This window comes from Heloderma suspectum, chromosome 10 (assembly GCF_057233095.1).
Source record: "Heloderma suspectum isolate Gila_16-S chromosome 10, 16-S_ref, whole genome shotgun sequence".
Taxonomy (NCBI): Eukaryota; Metazoa; Chordata; class Lepidosauria; order Squamata; family Helodermatidae; genus Heloderma; species Heloderma suspectum.
In genome coordinates this window covers 30336259-30350602 of record NC_139467.1, presented here as the reverse complement: position 1 = coordinate 30350602, position 14344 = coordinate 30336259, and the positions used below count along the sequence as shown (strand labels likewise).

Below are 14344 nucleotides of genomic sequence, written 5' to 3'. Positions count from 1 at the left end.
TAGAACCTTATACACACAGAGTTTATACCATGGTCTTTCCTTATAACCTTCACTAGAAGCATTTTTCTAAAGTCCTATGGCCATAGCACCATCAGCATCAAGCTTAAAGAGAAATCTGGAATGCTCATGTGGGTACCGCATCCTCCTCCACTACAGAAACATGAACACAGAAGACTTTTGTTGTTGTTGTTGACTTTCTGTACTTTTGCAGCAACCGGAGTCACCAGGGCATCCCAGGGAGGAAACACTGAGCAAGCATCTCCCTTTCACAGGGCCAGGGCCAGACAGGAGACATTTTACCCAAGGCTGTGGAATGAGTCAGTGGCCAGGAAGATGCTCACGCCATCTCCAGAAAGCGTTGCCTCTCTCCATGGGTTCCTGTGCAATAGAATATTTGGGAGTCACCAGGGTAGAATAATGCCTCCAGCAGAAACTGTGGCTTGCAGCCAGGGCTGGACATCCCATAAAGCAAATTGGATTTGCTGTTTAGGTGAGCAGGTTCCAGAGGGAACACCGTTTTCATTCCTCCAATTATTTTTTGCAGGGATGGACAAATCTGTCAAGCTCAATTTCACTCACATTCTCCTTTGTGCACTGCTAAGTTCATTCCATCCCATTCCCACATCAGATTGCAAATCAGTTTTGTCTGCATAAAAATTCATACTGTTTCCACATTTGTTGTGCACATCTTTTCAAATGTACACATTTTTTTGCAAGCGATTTTTTTCCACTGGATGAAGCATTTTTGTGCACAATTTTCCAGACACATTTTTCTTTCAAATGCACACAGTTTTGTGTGCGCATTTTCAAATGTAGTGCATTTTTGTGTTGTTTTTTTTGGAGAAAGGCATTGCAAACTTCGGATAAGCACGGATCACAGTGTATAATTGCATAACAGTTCGTGTTTAGCTTCTGAATGTGCAAAGTTGGTAAGTTCGCACTGAAATGCAAACTCATTTCTCTCCTATCCCCAGTTTCTCATTTAGAGAGATCCCCATGGCTCTCAACCCCATTTTATCCTTGCAGCAAGCCTAAGGGACAGTGACTGACCCAACATCACCCAGTGAGCTTCATGGCCAAGTACGGATTTGAACCTGGGTCTCCCCAGTCCTAGCCTAACACTCGAGCCACTACAGGGGCTCAGTTTGGTTACCAGCTGCTCAGCTTAGGACTTGGTACCTTTTTGTGCAGGCCAGGAGCTCTAATGCCAAGGTGCAGGTCTCCTATCTTGGGTGTTGCTCCTGTTGGTGTCCACCTAAATTCCATCCTCCCCACCTGAAATTATTTATTATTTAAACTACTTGTATACTACTTGATAGCCTAAAAGCTCCAAGCAGTTTACATTTTTTTTTAAAATGTAAACAGGCAAATGTGATCTGCCCCGGACTCTTGTGTGTATGTATGGGGGAGGGGGTGAGAGGAAGGCTGTATGTGTGGTGAGGAGGGTGTCGGTGATCTTATCTTACCTGCAAGGAGGTGAAGTGTATTAAGAACACTTATGATTTATACCAAGGAGCAGGCCACCATCACAGAATGGACTTCAGTACATCCACACTTATCATGGCAAGTGTAATCAGGCAACTTCATGATTAGACTACTGTAATGCACTCTATGTGAGGCTGCCCTTGCACCTGGCTTGGAAGCTGCAGCTAGCGCAGCATGCAGCAGCTAGGATGATCACTGAGCTTATGTATGTATGTATGTATGTATTACATTTATATTGCACCTTTCTTCCATCATGGAACTCAAGGTGGCTACATGTGGTTCCCAAGCACTGACCAGACCCAAACCTGCTTAACTTCAGCAAGGTGGCTGCCTCATGTGCCTTCAGACTATGCCCTGGGACCACAGATGCCTCTTGTAGATATATCTCTTTATTCAAGCATGGCTGGCTGGGGAATACTGGGAGTTGTAGGGCTTCTTTCTGTCTAAACATGCATAGGATTGCACCCTTAATGCAGCCAGTTCTTCTACTTAGATTAGCCTCCCCCAACCCAGCACTCTCCAAATGCATTGGATGACAATTCCCATAATACCCAGCTAGCACAGCCACGTTGGCTGAGGTTACTGGGAGTTGTCATCCAACAGAAGGTTGACTTAGATCCTCAGACTATGCTCATGAGAGCAATTGCATCAGTTTAAAATATGCAGTGGATGATGTGAATTTTACCTGAAAAGCATGTTTTATCCCCCCCCCCAAAAAAATGACTGCTGTATTGGCCAGAGGCCCATGTGGCTTCAGTAACATCTGCAGCAGCATCCCCTGTGGCCCTGGGATCATTTGGGGACAATTTGTACCAGCACTACCAACAGGAAAGTGCAGCAGCACAGGCATAAGAACTTCCTAAACCACCTTCTTTCCAGCCATGTGGAAAGCCACTCCAGATGTTACCACAGCTGTATGGAAAGCCATGGCCATGCACAATTCCATTCTAGTAAAAAATTGACCACACTTCTGCTGCGTCCGCATTTGGAGTGGGCTTCAGCATGAACACTGTAGGAGTTAAAGGATGGTCACAAAAGAGAGAAACCCATTCTCAGGTTGCAAAATAGGTTTATTGACAAGAAGCCTGATGTGTTTTGGCCTGTCCCTTATTTTGAGGCCTTGTTCAGGGGGTAGAGAAAAGTGTCTGCAAAAAGATTGTCTCCTGTATTAATATACTGGCAAATCAGATACAGGAGACAATCTTTTTGCTAGGAGGAAACTCTGCAGGCACTTCTTGTTTGTTGAACCGTGGGTTAGCGTGTTGTCTGAACCCAGGACATTTTCTGCAGGGTGGCTTGTTAACCATGCAGTGTGGCTTATTTTTCTCAACAAGCCACCTTGAGAACCCATGGTTTGTTGTTGGGTTGTTCAGGTGGTTAACAAGCCACAGTGCATGGCTGTGTTCAGACAACATGCTAACCCATGGTTCAACAAACAACCCTCACTCAACCACTGAGTGTGGGTTTGGGTGTAGTCTGAATGGACCCAAAGAAAAAGGGAGGGCAAAGAGAAAGCGAGAGAGAAAGGGGGGGTAACCCACCCATTTTTGGCTCTGGGCCCACCCATTGTTGGCAACCCACCCCAACATGCGGCCCCTGACAGATAACCCATGGGAGGATTTTTTCCCTTGCTGGAAAAAATGTTGCCCACCCCTCAGCCTGAGAGGAGCTAAAATACAGAATGGACAAGTGTGCAGGCCAGCTGCAGCATCCAACGTCAGTTCCACGCAGCCAGCTGCTGATGGAGAGCAGGGAGGTCACAGGGGGAGGGAAAGTCACACTAGGAGGCTGGAAGCACATCTGGAAATTTGCATGGGGCTCAGCATGGTTTCATAAGAGGAGGCCAGATTTGGACATGGACTCAATTGGCTGTCATATGGAAGAAAGCAGAGACTTAAGAACATCAGAAGAGCCCTGCTGGATCAGACCTAGGGTCCATCTAGTCCAGCATTCTGTTCACACAGCGGCCAACCAGCTATCGACCGGGAACACACAAGCAGGTCACGAGTGCAACAGCACCCTCCCACCCTCGTTCCTCAGCAACTGTTCTCTGTTCTCGACTTGTTCTCTTCTGCCCCAGAAGGCAGGACTACATCTAATGGGCTTAAGTTACAGGAGGGTAGATTAAGGTTGGACAGAAGGAGAAACATCTTGGTGGTAAGATCAGTTGGCCAATTACTTAGGGGAGTGGTGGTCTCTCCTTTGCTGGAGGTCTTCAAGCAGAAGCTAGATAGTCCTGTGTTAGGGATGCTCCACCTCTGGATTTGCTGGAGTGAGCAGGGACTTGCATTAGCTGGCCTAAAAACTGCCCACCCCCACCCCGCATCCCACTCTACAATTCTATTGATTAAAAACCAGCATAGTTTTGCTCATGCTGCAGAACTGAAGTTTTTTGGCAACCTGCCCCCCCCCACACACACACAGCTGCAATATGTGGGGCGGGGAGATGTAAGCTTTTGAAAACCTGGTCCAAAAGAACACTGGGCATGAAATGCAACATTTGCAGCACCCCAGGCACTAACTGAATGCGATAAGGATTGCAAAGCACTTTGCACAGGGAAAGCGCTATTGAATGACTCATTATGCAGCTCCATACAGAAGCAATGACTTTCACAAGCTTGAGGGGGTTTTTACAGGGCAGAGTAAATGAACGCTCTTTTATAAATCCATTGAAAATTCTAGTGGCCCCACACTTCCCAGATGCCATTTAAAAACTTTGAATAGGCAGAGGGATGTCTTGCAGAGGGGGGGGGGACTGCGGGGGTTGCTTCATATGCTACATTTTGTACTTGGTGATTTCCTGGGTACAAACTGGATGTGCCTAGTGACATTTCTGAATGGCTCACGTATGTCTAAATGGTGGCATTTGCCTGCAAAATACACACCAATGGAGGTTGCCGGTTATGAGTATTTTACAGGCAAATGCCTCCGTTTAAACATGTGCATGCCATTAATTAAAGACACGATGCTTGACCATGGAGTGTGTGTGTAAGAACTGGTTCCCAGGTAAAAAGAAGTTTTAAGTGTAGCTCTGTAAGATCAGACCTTTCATTTTAAGCCACCACTAACTTGTATGCTCTCAGATGCTGCCGGTTTACAGGGGCAGGGGGGGCGCAACACAGGTACCCCCCCTTCCCAGATCTCAAGGTGGCCTCTTCCATTGTACGAGTTCTTATTAAAATGTCTGTACTCTGCCTTTTGATTTGCAGACCCAGATAGCAGCTAACAAGAAATCTTAAGACCCTAACGCACAATAAAAGCAAAATCACTGAACACCAATAAAACACAGTGTACATCCAGCATCACCAGCAAGAATTTATAGATAAAACCAGGAGTCCACAAATCCCAAAAGTGTTGTGAAATCATGGAGGACCGAGATTATTTACATATTGTTATTTATCATTACATTTATGTTCTGTTTATTTTTCCCTCTTGCAAGGAACCCAAGGCAGCTCACATGATCCTACTCCTCCATTTTATCTTCCCAACAACCCTGTGAGGTAGGTTAGGCCGAGAGTCAGTGACTGGTCCAAAGTCACCCAGTGAGCATCATGGCCAACTGGGGACTAGAACCCAGATCTCCCAAATCCCAGTCCACCACTCTACCCATTACGCCACACTGGCCCCCCTCCCTGCGAAATCAGTCCCATAATTCTGGTGTCAATCCCACGTAGCTACCCACCTCACAGCAGATGGTGCAGAGAGCTTGAGCACAGCTACCAAGAGGTATCTTACTGAATATGTAGGTTCATACCTTGAGATATTCCAGACCATTAAGGTCTTTATAAGGTTTAAACCCCACATTTTGAATGGAGTCCAGAAACCAACAAGAACTGAGAAAAGATGTAAAACTAGCACGATATGGCAACATTCTGAACTAGTTGTAGTTTGAATACTTTTTAAAGCAACTGCCAGGGCTCATGAGCGTTTGGTCAGGAATACAGTTCTGGAAATGGATTTCAGTGTCTTAGAGCGCAATCCTATGCCTGTTTAGACAGAAAAAACTCCTATAACTCCCAACTATGCTGGTTGGGGAATGTTGGGAGTTGAAGGACTTTTTTTCTGACTAAACATGCATAGGATTGCATCCCTTAATGTAGCCAGTTCTTCTACTCAGATCAGCCTCCCCCAACCCAGCACTCTCCAAATGCATTGGATGACAATTCCCATAATACGCAGCTAGCACAGCCACGTTGGTTGAGGTTACTGGGAGTTGTCATACAACACAAGGTTGACTTAAATCCTCAGACTATGATCATGAGAGCAATTACATATGTTTAAAAATATGCAGTGAATTATTTGAATATTACCTTGGACGTGTGTTTTCTCCCCCACCCCCGAAAATTAAGCAAATGTCTTTCTGAGGTATTGAAGGAAGTGTGAAACAACTTACAGTTTAATAAACAAGAACAATCAGTGTAATAAACAAGAACTATCACAATTATCAGAAATCCATCTTTAACATTTTCTTTTCCCTTCCCTTTTATAGTAACACATGAACACCAAAATAGCCTCAAACAAACAAACAAACAAAAAACAGGCATGCTTTTAATTCTCAGTCCCCACAGATCAATCAACTAAAGCTTTTGTTGATTAATCTACAGTTAAACCAATTATAGGTTGCCGCGATACTAAATTAACACTTCATCTGGCAGAGCAAAACTAGGAGGCAAAAGAAGTGTGCATTCACCCCAGTCTAGATCTTATATGATTTACGCCCAAGAGAAAAAGACACGCAGCGTGTCCAATGTGATACTTTGAGAAACTTGGTCCTAGACCAAAGGACCAGAAATTGTGGAATGGGGCCCTCCTGCAGGGGCTCAAAAACACATGAGAAATGTGCAAACGTTTAGGAGGAGAAAGGATCCTGAGAAAGGTAGAGCCTTCTCGCCTCACTAGCCAAGACATGAGTGGGTTGAATGCCCTCCAGAAAATGTTCCTTCATTCATATTGGATTGGGGGGGGGCTGCTCCTCCCCTACCAGTTGCCCCATCATCCCTACCCAATTGGTCCTAGTATTTTTTTGCCTGTTTGTGCTTTTAGAATGAATTTGAGATGTCTTGCTCAGTTCTAACAGTGCTGGATTAGGGTCTCAATCCACAAATCTTTAGACATAGTATTGCTTCACATTTACAATACTTTCAAGTGTTGGAAGTGCTTCACATGCACATTATCAAGTTGTAATCCTTCCAGCAACCTTGTAAGGTAAGTCAGTATTACCCCCCTTCCCATATTATAGATGGGGGCACCGAGGCCAAGAGAGAACCCGGTTTGCACCATCGCAGCTGGGGAAATAAGCCACGGTGACTTATTTCCCCTGCCACGCGTGCCGGCAAAATTAGCAAAATTACCCTCAGCAGCACAGCTTGTCGTGTCATGCAAACTCGGCCAGGGTGGCTTGTTGCCATGGGTAACAGGCCACCCAGAAGGTTCTGGGTGGCGTGTTGCCCACGGCAACAAGTCACCCTGGCTGTGTTCACACAACAGGACAAGCTGCGCTGCGGAGGCTAATTATGCGAATCCCCCTGGCACATGACTGGCACGTGCAGGGTGGTTAACAAGCCACTGTGGCTTATTAACCACCCTGTGATTGTGTGAACCGGGGCGCTGGTTTGCCCAAGGCTCACTTGGTAATACGGTAGTCACTTGAATTGCCAGAAAAGAGGAAATGCAGCACTACAAAAGAGGGCAGCGATTGGCATCAGATTTGCACATCCCCTGTATAGATGGCAAATTTAGAAATAATCATTTTAATTTCAATAGAAATACAGTAAATCTCACCACAGTGCTTAATAGGTGACCTGTGTGCCCACCTGTCCAGTCTGCTGTTCAGGTGCTAAAGGGTGATGAGCTGCAGGACATATGGGTCTTTATCTTTAAACTGGAATGTCACAGGACAGTTCGTCAAAGAGAGGACGGTCCTCTGTAAAAGAGGACACATGGCCACCGTACCTGGCGAGTTCATGGCAGAGGCAAATCTTTGCACACACTGCTATGGAACAGATGGTTAGAACTGACTTGGTGGGGCTGAGCGGGGTGGGTAGGAGACAGGGGGGGAAATTAGCAGGGGGCACGGTGTCAGGATTCTTTTGCCCTGCTGAAAACTCCAATAGCCAAAATCAACACTCAGACCAGAGGCTGCATTTCCAAGGCTTTAATTCCATTTACCCTAAGGAGGCATATAGATGCAAATTGCTAGAGACTCACAGACGACAAAGGAAAAAGGCAGCAAACTCTCTTAACTTAAGGGGGGGGGAACCCTTCCCCTCTCCATGACACCTCTAGGCGCAACTGTTGACGCCAAGCCAATCGGGCAGAGCGCCTAAGTTCAGCCCTTGCAATCTCCCGCTTGTGCCTGCGTCTGCACCTTGCATCTAAGAGTTCAGGTTGTCCTTCCCCCGCCTCCCCCCGTCTGCTATCACTCACAGGGGAGTGTGAAGGGGGGGGGCTCTCCATCCAGCTGTGCCTCTGAAGCCTGGGAAAGTTCCTCCCCCACATGTTGCAGCTCTTCCTCAGAATCTGAACTGCTCTGGCACTCTATATGCTCAGAGGCAACCCTGACACACAGGGAGTTTGAGAAACTGGCCTAGACTCAACCTAATGGAATTTAAGCCAAAGATCCTCCTCCACCCACCGGTGTCACACATTGGCTGCTGTCTGGCCCAAAAGTCAGCATCATCCTAAGTGCACAAGGAACCCAGCTGGGGCCCATTGATCCAGATAAAGACTACCAATGGCTATTGCCATGACAGCTAAATGGAACTTCTACATCCAGAGGCAAAATTCCTCTGTTACAGTTACAGCTAATGGGCTAGTGCAACCAAGGGTTGAATTCCAGGTCAGAGAAGCTTTTGGGAGCTGCATTCTGGTGCTGGGAGGGGCCAAAGGCAAAAAGGGTGGGGTCAAGAAACCAAAAATACCAGCATATTTTAGTTTACGTAATGCATCCAAATGTGGGGCCCATATAAATGTTGCTCTCCTTTATATGTGTTGGCCTAGTATCCCATCAGGGAGCTTTTGAGCTATGTCAATGGGATCTTGCATTTCATACTCTTTTTGCTCTTGTATTTCTGTTTACCACATTTATTTATTTATTTTACAATATTTATATACCACTCCATATCAGAAGATTTCGGAGTGGAGAACAACACGGTAAAAGAATAAAACAGCAGGTTAAAAAAGTTAAAAAATGTTTTTGTAAAAGACAAACCCCAACAAAGTGGAATTTAACAAACCATGGCTGGTCATGCAAGGAAGGCCTCTTGAAATAACAGTCTTCAGGAGGCGTCAGAAGGAACACAATGTTGGCACCCGCCTGACCTCTAAAGGCAGGGAATTCCACAGGAAAGGGGCCACCACAATGAAGGCTCTTTTCCTGGTGGAGTCCAACCGGCCCATGGGTTTTACATTTTTACTGTATTTTACTATTTTTATGGTATTCCCTTTTAGCTTATTGTCCTATTTGTATTTTATTCTATTTTGAATATATAAAATTGTGATGGCTTATCACTTTTAGCAATAAAGATAATTCATTTATTCATTTTAGTTTAAGGGTGCAATCATATGTGTGTTTAGACAGAAAAAAAGTCTTACAACTCCCTCCTGGGAGTTGTAGGACTTTGTTCTGTCTAAAGATGCATAGGATTGCATCTTAAAGCTCTTACTGCCAGAAACTAAGCTTTTGGAGAGGTATTTGGACATTTTGGAATGAGAAAAAAGACTACCAAAAGCCAAGAAACCACCAACTGTTCAGTGCTTGGGAGAAGGGGGCAGGGCCTTCAGGGGAATCCCGGAGGGCCAGACTGAGACCCCTGAAGGGCCAGATTAGGATCCTGAGCCTGAGGTTATACACTTCTGGGCAGGTAGGTGGAGAGTGGTCAAAATATAATAAATGAAATAAAAAATAACAATGCAGTGCTTTTACTCTTATAATATTACTTAAGTCAGATATTATGCTCCCAATATCCTCCCTGATATTGCAAGGCATTGTGGGGCACATCTCTTTCTAAATCACTCTGTACCTGCTTCGGAGCCAAACATGTAGGAGGTTACATTACACTACCTTTTACTGCGTCAGCCATTTTGGTCCGTCTAGCTCAGTATTGCCTAATAGCAGCTCTCCAGGGCTTCAGACTGGGAACTTTCAGAGCTGGTGTGGTGTCGTGGCTAGAGTGTTGGACTGGGAGCCGGGAGATCCGGGTTCTAGTCTCCACTCAGCCATGGAAGCTTACTGGGTGACTCTGGGCCAGTCACAGACTCTCAGCCCAACCTGCCTTACAGGGTTGTTGTGAGGATAAAATGGAAAGGAGAAGGATAATGTAAGCAGCCTTGGGTTCCGTGCAAGAGAAAAAAGGCAGGATATAAATGAAACAAACAAACAAATCTTTCCTTGCTTGTAGATGTCAGGGATTGAAAGTGGTACCTACCACTGAGCTACGGTCTTTCTCCTAAAGATAAGAAAGTTTCCAGTCCTCATGCTTCTGAATAAAGGGCTGATTTAAAATAGACCATAGGAAGCTGCCTTATATCAAGTCGGGCCACTGGTCTATCTTACCCAGTATTGTCTACACCAGAGGTAGGCAATCTAATGATCTCCAGATGTTTCAGACCACAACTTCCGTAAACTCCAGCTAGCACGGGCAATGGTTGGGGATTATGGCAGTTGTAGTATACAAAATCTGGAAGGCACCAGGTTGCCTACCTCTGGTCTACAATGATGGGCAGCAGCTCTCCAGGCTTTAGACACATTCCTGGAGAAGGCTATCAATGGCTACTAGTCCTGATGGCTCTATGCTACCTCCAGTATCAGAGGCAGCATGCCTATGTGCACCAGTGGCTGGGGAACACAAGCGAGGCTCCTGCACTCATGTCCTGCTTGTGGGCTTCCCATTTATGCATGGAGTGGAGAATGTGGCAAGTGGATAGGGGGACATTTTTCTCCCTCTCTCAAAATACTAGAACCCATTGGGGTCATCCAATGAAGCTGACTGGTGGGAGATTCAGGTCAGCTAAAAGGAAGTATTTCTCCACACAGCGCATAAACTATGGAATCCACTTCTACAAGATGTTGCGATGGCCACCACTTTGGAGGACTTTAAAAGGGGATTGGACAAATTCCTGGAGGAGAAGGCTATCAATGGCTACTAGTCCTGATGGCTCTGTGCTACCTCCAGTACCAGAGTCAGTGAGCCTGTGTACATCAGTTGCTGGGGAACATGGGCGGAAGGGTGCTGTTGCACTCATGTCCTGCATGTGGATTTCCTGTGGGCAGCTGGTTGGCCACTGTGTGAACAGAATGGTGGGCTAGATGGACCTTTGGTCTGATCCAGCAGGGCTCTTCTTATGTTCTTATTGGGGCAGCTGGTTGGCCTCCAGTCATACCTGGAAATCCTGGGGAGAGAACGTGGACCTTTTACACTCTGCCACTGAGCTACAGCCCTTTCTCAGGGGTTCTCCTCCAGAATCGTGATTTCTTAAAAGAAAAATACAGTCTCTGTGACCCAGAGAAACACACACACACACAGGAAATAGAATGCTCACTTCTGCTTAAAGCTGACGAGGAAGCACAATGTGCAAGAGTAGCCATAGTTTCCCCTCAAACCCTGTCACCCATGAGTCCTATCATCTCCTCACAGCTCAGCTCTTGTCTGGGAAAACAGGATTTCCGTCGGAAGGAGAGACCAATTCCCGGATCTGCGAGTGTTGGAAGAGAGGCGGAAACTGGGCTGGTCAAGTTCTGGGAGAAACCCCCAATTAGGGGAAGGAGGCATTTAAACAAGCCCCACCAAAAAATGACAATGCACAAGAGCAACCAAGGACACTTCTGGGTGCCTGGTCAAGGCAGAAGGAAAGAAAATAATTTTCCTCAGAAGCTGTCACCACAACCTCAGAAACCATCACTGCAATGGGTGCTGTTGTTTTTTCAGGGGAAGAGGAGCGGTTACAAGGGGGGAGTCAGAGTTGTCATGAAAATGCATGAGAGTCATTCCTGTATGATGCAACAACAAAGGAGGGCCGGCCCTACTGTTAGACTGTGAGGTGAAGGCGTCAGGCTGCATATGCTGGATAGTGTGGCGGGGCAGTGAGGGTGGCAGCCCCCTGGCTATTTTCTCCCATTGAAAGTCGGAGCTGCCTGTTCCAGGCAACCTGTCCTGCACCCCCTAAGCTAGCCTGCTGCCCTCAGGTGATGGTGGTGGGGTAAATTATGCCGCCCCATCCTCAGTGAGGAAATGAGTTTCATCTGCCGATCTGATCAGCTTCTGTAGGTGGAATAGGGGCTGGGTGGGGGGAGGGCAGCACCCCAACTTGATCTTTGCCTCAGGCAGCAAAATGTCTTGGGATGGCCCTGGCGGAAAAAACAAAGATAGCCCCATTGGCCACATGAAATTTTGGGAACTTTCTTAGGGCTGCATCGGCTCACTTAGGAAGAATCCCATCAGTGGCAGAGAGCAGGAGTGGGGGAGCGGTGGTGGTGGTGGTGGTATGAAAGCAAAAGAAGATTGAGAGCAGGACAGAAAGAAATGAGAATGAAAAGCGGGTGGGGAAACAGAGGCACTAGGCTACTCAGGCAGCCTGGAGCAGAAGGAGCAAGGCAGAAGCAGAGGAGGGTGGTCACAAGTGTCCAGTCCACTTAAAGCAGCCTTCCCCAAAAGGCTGCCCTCCAGATGTTCCAGACTACAACTCCCAGCATTCCTGCCTACTGGCCACCCTCGCTTGGGCTGACGGGCGTTGAAGTACAAGACATCTGGAGGCGACCCGGGCTGGGAGGGAGGCTCTAACGGGATCCGCTGCTCTAACGGGATCCGCTGTTCTGTCCGTTAAATCGCCGGCCTTACGATGGCGGAGGGAGGTCGCTAGGAGGCGACTCGCGCGCGCGCCACTCCCCCCCCCCCCCCGTGCAGGTCCGGAGCAGAGAGTGCAGCGACCCGTGTAACCCATCCGCTCTCTTTGCCGGCGTCTTTTGTCGGTTGCCGCGGAGCGGCTGGCGGCAACCGAGGACTTGATGGCCCCGGCGTCTCTGGCGAGGGCGGGGAGTAACTCGCCATAGCGGAGGCGGGTTTGGGGTGGGGGAGAGAGTTGGCGTCCGGATCGCAAGAAAGCCATCCCCACCACACGCGTGTACGCGCGCGCGCACACACACAGAACCCCACGTTCTATTTTAGTCCCGATCTTGGGCACGTGGGAATGGGGGTTAAGGCGGGTGTCACAAAAGGAGTTCGTGATGCCCCGGTCAAGAAATGGGGCGCGGGGAGGGAGAGGCGTCAGGTTTCCTCTTTTTTTTCCCGCACACCCTCGCATGAACAGCCGGGGTGGGGGGAGAGATGTTGGAAGGCACAGCCTGGGGGAGGAGATAGAAGGGTCATAAACCCGTCTCCATCGAACACGCCTCCTTCTCTCCGTGTGCCTCCCCCCGCCCCGGGAACCCCTTGTCTTGCGCAGCGTGGCTTCTTCGGGTGGTGGCGAGAGGGGCTCAGAAGCCCTCCAGGTCTCCATCCATCTCCCCCCCCCACCTCCACCTCCCACAAACACCGTCACACCGCAGTTCCGGGAAGCGTGCTGGACCAGAGCGCCCCAGGGCCCCGGGGGAGACCCCCCTCCGCACGCGCCCGCCTTTGTTGTGCGCGCACTCCAGTATGCCCTCCTCTCCCCCCGCCCCATCAATCATGTATTTAGGGGCGCATCTCCCCCCCCCCCGCCGCGCGCGCCTCGGCTTCCCTCGCCGCGGTTCCCTCCGCTTCCGAGGCGGCCGCGAGGAAAAGCCCGGGCGCGGCGAGAGACGGCGGGGCGCTTCCGCCCCAGGGGGCCGATCCGCCCTCGCCTCCCAGCCCTCGCTGGGAACGCCGCGGGGCGTCAGGCCGAGGCGGCGAGCCTCCCCTCGCCCACCGGCAGCCTCCCGGCGCTGCTCCCACCCCGGGCGCCGCGGCATCAGCCGGCGCGCCGCGCCGCACCGCCCGGCTCGGCTCGGCGCGCGCGGAGAGCGCTCCGCTTACCTGCGGCGCGCGCGCCCTCCCGGCCGGCCCCTCTCCGCGGGCGCGCCCTCGCCGGGGGAAGCGGCGGCGGCCGGCCGCGGCGTGGCCTGTTCCCTCCTGCGCGCGGGGATCGCCGCCCGCCCGCCCGCCCGCGCTCGCAGCGCCGCGGCCCCTGGGCGGCGAGACAGGCGGCCAACGCGCGGCCGGCGGAGCCGCTGCAGCAGCCGCAGAGCGCGGCTCGGGCGGGCATGCAAGCGGGCGGGCGTCCGGATGCCCCCGACTGGCCCTGCAGCCGCTGTAACGCCGCTTACAAGAAAACCATTTCTTCCAAAGACGGAGCGCCGCCCGCCCCCGTCGCCACCCCTCCCCTTTCTCTGCCCTCCCCTTTCTCGCTGAGCAGGCGCTCAATGGGGGGGGGGGCCGCGCGAGCGCGCGTGTGTTCGACGGCTCGGGAGCGCCTCTTCCAGCGCATCGCCGCCCCCAGTCAGCTGTGCCGGGGGGGGCGCTGACTCCCGGGTCCCACCCTGGACTGCGCGCTTGCTGCTTGCTGGAGGCGCGGCCAGCCGGGGGCATCCCCTGCGCCTTTTGACAGGCTCCTCTCCTGCTGGTTTGGAGAAGGAGACGCGTTGGCTCGCTTTTTTTTTTCCTCCCCGGCGTGGGCGAGTGGCGAGTTCCCACCCTCGGGCGCTCTCTCCCGCAAGAGCTGTGCAGAGCTCCTGGACTGTCCTCCCCTGGGAAAGGCGGAGGGCCTGGTCGGTGGCGTTGCGCGTCGGGAAGGAGCAACCGGGGACAGCGGCTCCTAATTCTCATGGGATCGCCCGGGACGGGCGGATTTGATTCTATTTGGCCGGCGCTTGAAGATCCTCTCCCCGTTGTGGAAGCGTGGTCGC

The 14344-nt window shown here is 50.1% G+C and overlaps 1 protein-coding gene across 1 annotated transcript in view; it reads right to left on the bottom strand.

The window, feature by feature from the left end:
* The window catches only part of FGR (FGR proto-oncogene, Src family tyrosine kinase), a 71966-nt gene extending 58401 nt beyond the window's left edge, over window positions 1-13565 (bottom strand). The window contains exon 1 of the mRNA XM_084815743.1: window positions 13476-13565. The gene's annotated coding sequence lies outside the window, so the exon portion shown is untranslated. The remainder of the gene's footprint in view (window positions 1-13475) is intronic.
* Between the last annotated feature and the right edge of the window lie 779 nt (window positions 13566-14344).